Source organism: Arachis hypogaea, chromosome 6 (assembly GCF_003086295.3).
Source record: "Arachis hypogaea cultivar Tifrunner chromosome 6, arahy.Tifrunner.gnm2.J5K5, whole genome shotgun sequence".
NCBI lineage: Eukaryota > Viridiplantae > Streptophyta > Magnoliopsida > Fabales > Fabaceae > Arachis > Arachis hypogaea.
In genome coordinates, this window is record NC_092041.1 from 78,192,324 (window position 1) to 78,200,357 (window position 8,034).

Sequence of the window (8,034 nt, forward strand, 5' to 3'; positions counted from 1 at the left end):
ACACACCAAGTGGGCCCAAAAGTGGATTTCTGCATCATTTACTTATCTCTGTAAACCTTAGCTACTAATTTTAGTATAAATATTACTTTTTCTCATTGTCTTAGACGTCTTGGTTATTCTGGTTCCCCCTCTGGGACCGAAACCAATGGACACCATTATCACTTATGTATTTTCAACGGTGGAGTTTCTACACCCCATAGATTAAGGTGTGGAGCTCTGCTGTTCCTTGAGTATTAATGCAAAGTACTATTATTCTTCTATTCAATTCAAGCTTATTCTTATTCTAAAATATTCACTCGCACTTCAACCTGATGAATGTGATGATCCATGATACTCATCACCATTCTCACTCATGAACGCGTGCTTAACAACCACTTCCGTTCTATCTGCAATCGCTTGAGTGTATATCTCTTAAGTTTCTAATCAACGATTCACATCGACTCCCCTCTAATAATGGGGCATCTGAATCCGAGATTAGAATCTTCGTGGCATAGGCTAGAAACATTTAGCAGCATTCCTGAGATCCGAAAAGTTTAAACCTTGTCTGTGGTATTCCGAGTAGGATCTGGGAAGGGATTACTGTGACGAGCTTCAAACTCGCGACTCTGGGGCGTAGTGCCAGACGCAAAAGGATCATTGGATCTTATTCTGACATGATCGAGAACCAACAGCTGATTAGCCATACGGTAGCTATGCCTGGTATTTTTTATCCAAGACGAGAAATTTGACAGTTGATTAGTCGTACAGAAACCATAGAGGACCATTTTCACTGAGAGGACGGGAGGTAGCCATTGACAATGGTGATCCCCAACATACAGCTTGCCATGGAAAGGAGTATGAATGATTGAATGAAGACAGTAGAAAAGCAGAGATTCAGAAGGAATAACGCATCTCCATACGCTTATTTGAAATTCCCACCAATGAATTACATAAGTATCTCTATCTTTGTTTTATGTTTATTTATCTTTTAATTATCAAAATCCTATAACCATCTGAATCCACCTGACTGAGATTTACAAGATGACCATAGCTTGCTTCAAGCCGACAATCTCCGTGAGATCGACCCTTACTCACGTAAGGTATTACTTGGACGACCCAGTACACTTGCTGGTCAGCTGTGCGAAGTTGTGAAGAGACGTGTGAATCATGGTATTGTGCACCAAGTTTTGGAGCCATGCCTAGTGATAACAATTTCGTGCACCATGAGGCTTATGGTGTTAGTAAAATATTATTGTCATTTGAATTTGTTTTCACTTTGCACTTGATGAAAGAGATTATAGGACTCACTAATGTTTTTTTCTAAGCACTGCAACAACAATCTCAAGATATTCTTAATGCATTGCATATTGTTTGTACATCAAAGTTACTTCTTCAACAATTAAGAGATGGTGGATGGTGCAATTTTCTTGCAAATGTTAAAGATTTTTGTGAAAAGCATGAAATTGAAGTCCCTAATATGAGTGCACAATACGTTTTTGGAAGAGGTCGATCTTCTCAACCAAGTGTGACAGTTGAGCATCAATATCGAATAGATGTATTCTTGTCAACAATTGACTCTCAAATACAAGAGTTGAATAGTAGATTTAATGAGCAAACAATAGAGCTTTTGACTTTGGGTTGTGCTTTGGATCCTAAGGACAATTTCAAATTATTTAATATTGAAGAAATTAGTAGGTTAGCAGAGAAGTTTTATCCCCTTGACTTTCCTTCTAATGAGCTAAATATTTTGAAATCTTAGTTGTAACATTATCAGCATGATATACCAAATCATTTGAAGGGCATTGGTACACTTTCTGAATTGTGCAACAAGTTGCAAGAAACAGAAAAATCAAGAACTTATCACATGGTTGATAGATTAATACGTCTTGTTTTGACTCTACCAGTGTCTACAACAACAACAGAAAGAGCTTTTTCAGCAATGAAAATTGTTAAGACAAGATTCTGAAGTAAGATGGCTGATGAATTTCTTGCAGACAATTTGGTCATCTATATAGAAAAAGAATTAGCAGCTATTTTCGACAAAAATCTAATTATAGATTATTTTGAAAATAGAAAAAAATATTGAATAGCCTTTTTATGATACATAACTGTAAGTGGTAACTTTTATATATTATTGTCTTACTTTGATTGATATTATATATTTAATTTTTTTTTTATTTTATCAATAGAAATAGTAATATAAAATATTTTTTGTAAATTATTAAACACCGTCCCCCTTAAATAGTTAGTCTAGCTCCGCTCCTGAAGTTAAGTTAGTTTAGTGGTTAACTCATTAGTCCACTTAAACTTTTACTCCTTTAAATATTAAGAGGATAATTATTATAAATATGGATTAAGACTCCTAATTTATGAAGTCCAGACACGAACACGGAATACGAAATGATACGGAATACATCGACACACCAATTCAAAAAAATTATCAGATATAGGGACACACATATGTTAATAATATATTAATTAATATTAAACCAATAACTATTTTCAAAAAATAACCATATGATATGTATTCTTCCTAAAGTGTATCGGTATTCAAAAAATAAAATTATAAACTCTTATGTTTTAATAGAATTAGTAAGAGTTTTGTACATCATATGTACACAAAAAAAGTTATCTAAAATCATACAATTTCTCTATCATATATGGTTAATATCTTTATCATTAGAAAAAATTACTCTTTTCAACTTTGGTTCATTAAGAGAAAGGTGGGCAACTTCGAAGACACCATTTTCTTCATCAATTGATGAAAAATTATCTCGGACAATATCCTACATTATAGTTTCTCCTTTATTGTATTGTGAAATTTTTATTAAAAGAAGATGAAGATTATTATGGATAAATACTAATTTTTCTATCCATTTAGGCTTCAATTTGTTTCTTTTTAGGGAATGGATAAAAGAATAAGAATTAATCCAATTCCTTTCACAACAAGAAGATGAAGATGGTTCCCCTAATAGCCTAAGAGCAATTGGTTGAAGAAGTTTTGTTTTACCACCATGAATTAACCACTAAAATTGCATCGACTATACCTCTATCATTTAAGGAGTCACAATCATTAATGACACTTCTACTATCAAAAAAACTTGCAAATTTAATGTTTATTTTCCTGCTCTTTTCTTCATTAAAAAAATATTTATTCAAACATTTAACTCTCACTACAAGAATAATTAGTTTTAGCGACAAATTTTTAGCGACAATAATATAATGGCTGTTATTTTTTTAATTTAAGTTATGTTTTGGTGGTCATTATATATTTACCATTAATATTATATATTATAATGGCAATAATTGTGATTGCCACTAAAAATATAAGAAAATCTACTTTTATTGAACAATTTTTAGTGCCCATAGTACTATAGCTAGTATTATTTTTATTAAAATAAATTTTTGTAATAATAGTTTCATTAAGTTCACTTTCACCCAAACAGAGGGAGTTCTCATCGCCGAAACAGATTCAGAGGGAAGGGAGATCTCATCGCCGAAACCCTAAGTTCACTGTCACTGCCGTCGCATCCTTAGGTCATCTCCACCCTCCAAATCGGCGCCTCTGCCTCACATGACATCTTCCTCCGCCTCCTCCCCTCCCACTTTTCAATTTCTGCAACCTCCACATAGAGCGCCTCTCCATTTCCAATTTCAGTCGATGTGATTCGTTGGACTTGCAGGTAATTTCTCACCCTATTTTTCTTCAATTCAATTAGATGAACTTGAAACTGAAACTGTTCGGTGCAACATTTTCAGGTTTATATGTTTGTTAGCATTGGAAGTTGTTATGTAAAAGTAGTAGATGACAGTAATTCAATTTTGCTTAGCAATTTTGATTTCATATTTTTTTTCCTGATTAAAAATTTTGATATACTGCAATGGACATTCGATTTTTTGTTTATTTTTATGGTTTCAATGAATGTATGTTTTGTAGGAGGTGGAATTGCTCGAGATGGACTTGAATTGGTGGGAGAAAGATACGGTGCATTGCATATCCTTCATTGTTAATGCATGTAACTTTTCTAAATGCAGCAGTATCAGTCTTGGGCTATGTTCATTTTTCATATTTTAGAGGGCCTCAAAAGATATTTTTGTTGTCAATTTTGTTAATTGCTAATACAAGTAGGTAGTCAAAATTGTTTTGTGGAAGCGATTATAGGTTATCAAAATACTTTTATTGCCTTCTCAAGTTGTATTATACACAGCTCTCCAGTGGGGCTGGCATTAAGGGAAGCTGTGTTAGGACTTAGGAGAGTGCTTGAATTTGTTATTATAACGTGTCAATCTCAACTTCTAAAAGGCTACAACTAGCGCGTTTTTATTTTGGATCGATTTAATAAGGAAGGGAAAAAAAAGAGGCTTGTCTTGTTTGTTTTTCATGAATTTGATTTTGTTTATGTTGTCATTAATAATGTGATTCAGTGATACCTGCCTGTTGTGCAAGCAACAACATCAAATTTTGTAATTCGGATGACTTGAATGCCACCAGCGGAAACTTTGGTTTTCGTGGGGAAGCTTTAGCTTCCATTTCCGAAGTCTCTTTGTTAGAAATTGTGACAAGAACATACGGAAGGTCTACTGGATATAGAAAAGTATTGAAGGTGGGGATAATTTCCAGCAGTTTGTTCATTAGTACTATTTCACACAAGTATATTATGATTGCTATTGATTTTGATGCAAACTTTGTTCTGGTTTGATTTTTTGTTTTTAATTACTTTTCTGTTTTAAAATTATGAAACTTAATCAAGATCTTAGAGAAAAATAGAAAAGAAATTACACTCTATATAGAAAGATAGTTACCTAAAGAGAAAGACAAATGTTTTGAATGATTTTCTTCCTAAGTATGATTTGGATGCGAACCCAATCATATCTTTCTAATAATGTCAATAAAGCATGGACCAGAGTGGCGTTATCTCTAGATATTAATCTGCAAGCCAAATCACAATCTTAATAATTAATTTATACAAAATGGTATGATGTTAATTAGTTCCATTCCTTAATTAATTATTTCAAAGCCTACTAGCAGATCTACATAGCTTTTTTCTTCATGACAGACTTGTGCATTGAAAGTGTACACTAGCTGAAAATTAAAGGATGTTACGCAATTATACAAGCAAATTGTTGTGCAGCCACAACCATCATATCAAAGTCTTCTTCTACCCTTCACAGCTAAGGTTCGTATTTTAAGTTATTCTTGTTCCAATTATTTTATTTTTAAGTTATTCTATGCTAATAGGCATCTAGTTTTGATTTGGCGTAGAGAGATGCTGAAATTATTATGATATTTCTCATGGAAAATCTTAAAAAAGTAATTAATAAGTCAACTTTTTCTTCCTTTGGTATAGGTTCTGTCCCTGTCCCGTCCGCTAACTTCTGGTGTGTTTCTGTATTTGTTTTGCAGACTTTACAGTATGTCTGTATCCTTGTGACTACAAATTTAGATAGTGTAATTATGGGATAGTAGATGATATGCCGAGGTTTGAAAAATATTCAATACCATAAACATTTGAATTGTTGGCCTTAACATTGTTAGATGTTAACTCACAGTTCGTTAGCATGTGGCCTAATTCATATGCTTCTGAGTCAATTGGCTAATAGGTTTGAGCATCTGAATTCATGGAATACTAAAAATGAGTTCAAAAACAAGAAGAAAAGTAGGTTTCAACCATGTCCAGCTTATATCTTGAATATAAGTTGCCTTCATTCTTTCTATGATTTGACATTTGAATCATCAAAAACTTGGGTACAATTCAAGGTAATTCTTTTGCCCGTTTTCTTTACTCATTTTTCTTATCATGTTTGTCAATCATTGTTGCTGTATGGGCTCATAATTCATAGTTGCTTGTTGAAGGTCCAAAAGTTAATTTTATAGGGTTCTAGTCCAAATTCAGAACATTTATTAGAGATGTGTAGAATTTCTTTTTTGGGATTCCTATATTATTGTCTCATTCAGTGGGAATTGTCTTATCACAACTTGGTACATTAGATAAATATTTTTTTTTTTTGCTCAACATTTTTATATCCTGCAAATTAAGGATTGGGATTCTATACTCAACTCCATTGAGAAGGTCATAAAAGAATGCTGAGAGGAAAACATAGATTGTGGTATGCTCTCTCACTGTATCTTACATAGGTATGATGAGTTATTATTTTTTACATTTTTATTCACTATTTATTCACTGTATCTTATAGGAGAGTCCTTCAATCAGTCCACTTACATGGTACATGAAGGTCATCCGTGGAAAGATCTTAACATTCTTCCAACAGAAGCAGGCAAGGTTTATTGTTTTGGTGATCAAACACATTCTTTTGCATTATTTGAGTGTGACCAATTTTGTTCGTTTACTTTCTGCTTTCTTGTCTTATACACATGGGTTAAACATTATATAAGGTAAATATTCCCATAATTATTTTTTGTATAGTGGATCATGCTGGTTTGTCTTTATAATTATATTGAACTACTATTGTCAAATATCTTTATTGCAGATAAATCAAAATTTGGAAGCCATACTAAGAATTTTCAAAAATTCTCTTTTTTCACTTCAGGCAAGCTAACCGAAGATGAATAGTATCAATCTGACAGGGAAGATGTTAGAACCTCTCTTGGTTACTTGTGTCAAGGGACTGAAATATTGGGAGAAACAAAATTCATTTACTTTTGAGCATTAGTTATGTGCTAATCATTGATGTAACATAGATTTGTAGTATTTATGTTATTTAAATTTGTATTATGCTTTATTACTTTTCAAGAGAAATTTGCATATAAATATTTTGAATTTAATGAAATATTTCAATTTGTAGTATTTAATTTTAGTAATTTATATTATGTACAATAATAATAATAATAATAATAATAATAATAATAATAATAATAATTGGTAAAAAATAATTGAAATTTTAGAAAAATGATAGATTGTTATTTCTAAAAGAGTGAGTATAATTAAAAAGTTTCATGATTTTAGTGGCAATAATAATGACAACTAAAAGTGAATAACATTACAATTTTAGAATTATTTTTAGTGGTCATATAAATTGCTAGTAAATTGGGTTTTGGCGGCAATAGTAATGGCCGCAAAAAGTGATTTTTCTAGTAGTGTCTCTCATTAATGATTTCAATATCTTGATAAAGAGAAATTCATCTAGAACCTTCTTTCAACCATTAAGGATACCTATATAATTAGTGGTTAAAAAAAATTAGTAAAAAATTAATTCTTTACTTATAAATAAAAGTTATAAATTACAAATATAAAGAATTTTGATTATAAATCAAATTCTGCATTAATAATTTAATTAATAATAAATATAAATATTTATTAATATATGAGGTTTTATTAAATTTTATAATTTTAATAAATATAAATTAATTTTAAAAAGTTTTTTTAAATCCTTTTAAAAGAACCTTTTTTTTTTAGAAATACAAATATAAATATATAACTTTTTATTTACAAAACAAAAAAAATATTTATACTTTATCTCTCTAAAAAACTTACTGGATCTTAGTAATTTTATATATTCTCTTGCTTATTTATCTAAAATAGACAACAAGAGTAGCGAAATTTTTTTATTATTTAATTATTTACCAAAATAAATTAAATTAATATATTTAAAAACAATATTACAACAATTTATTAAAAATAAAGATAAATTAAATAAAAATCTAACAAAAATGTTCTAAATCGGAAGAACTAAAAAGAGAATTTTTGAAGAATTTTAATAAAGAATTAATAACAACTTTCAAAATTCTTGTTCTACTAATAATACAATTCATGAATGAATTCACACCCTCCAAGGTTATTTCCTTGCCTCCAAAGTCCAAATCCTCATTAACCATAGTCAAGAACAAACCCTTGGTAAAGCTAGTCATCATTGCCATCTATATTTGGTTAGACAAAGCTTTAGATGGTTGACCAGTGAATTAATATTTAATTTGACCGGCGGGTCACCAAATAAATAGCATACAATTAAAAAAAATATTTATACTATTGTTTAAAAAATAGTGAAAATACCTATGATATTTATTTTTTATTATTTACTTTTATATATATATAAAAA

At 30.5% G+C, this 8,034-nt stretch overlaps 1 long non-coding RNA gene across 3 annotated transcripts; it reads left to right on the forward strand.

Annotated features, from left to right (window-relative positions):
• Nucleotides 1–3,373: 3,373 nt before the first annotated feature.
• LOC112696743 (uncharacterized) lies at nucleotides 3,374–6,785 on the forward strand. Of its 3 annotated transcripts, none has more exons than XR_011862369.1 (8): nucleotides 3,374–3,662; nucleotides 3,917–3,991; nucleotides 4,405–4,583; nucleotides 5,037–5,178; nucleotides 5,516–5,737; nucleotides 6,018–6,087; nucleotides 6,175–6,255; nucleotides 6,469–6,785. It is a non-coding gene; the product is annotated as an uncharacterized lncRNA (long non-coding RNA). The 3 variants fall into 3 exon arrangements; XR_011862371.1 differs by having other exon boundaries at nucleotides 3,387–3,662; nucleotides 3,917–3,964; XR_011862370.1 differs by having other exon boundaries at nucleotides 3,391–3,662; nucleotides 3,917–3,995.
• Nucleotides 6,786–8,034: the final 1,249 nt, after the last annotated feature.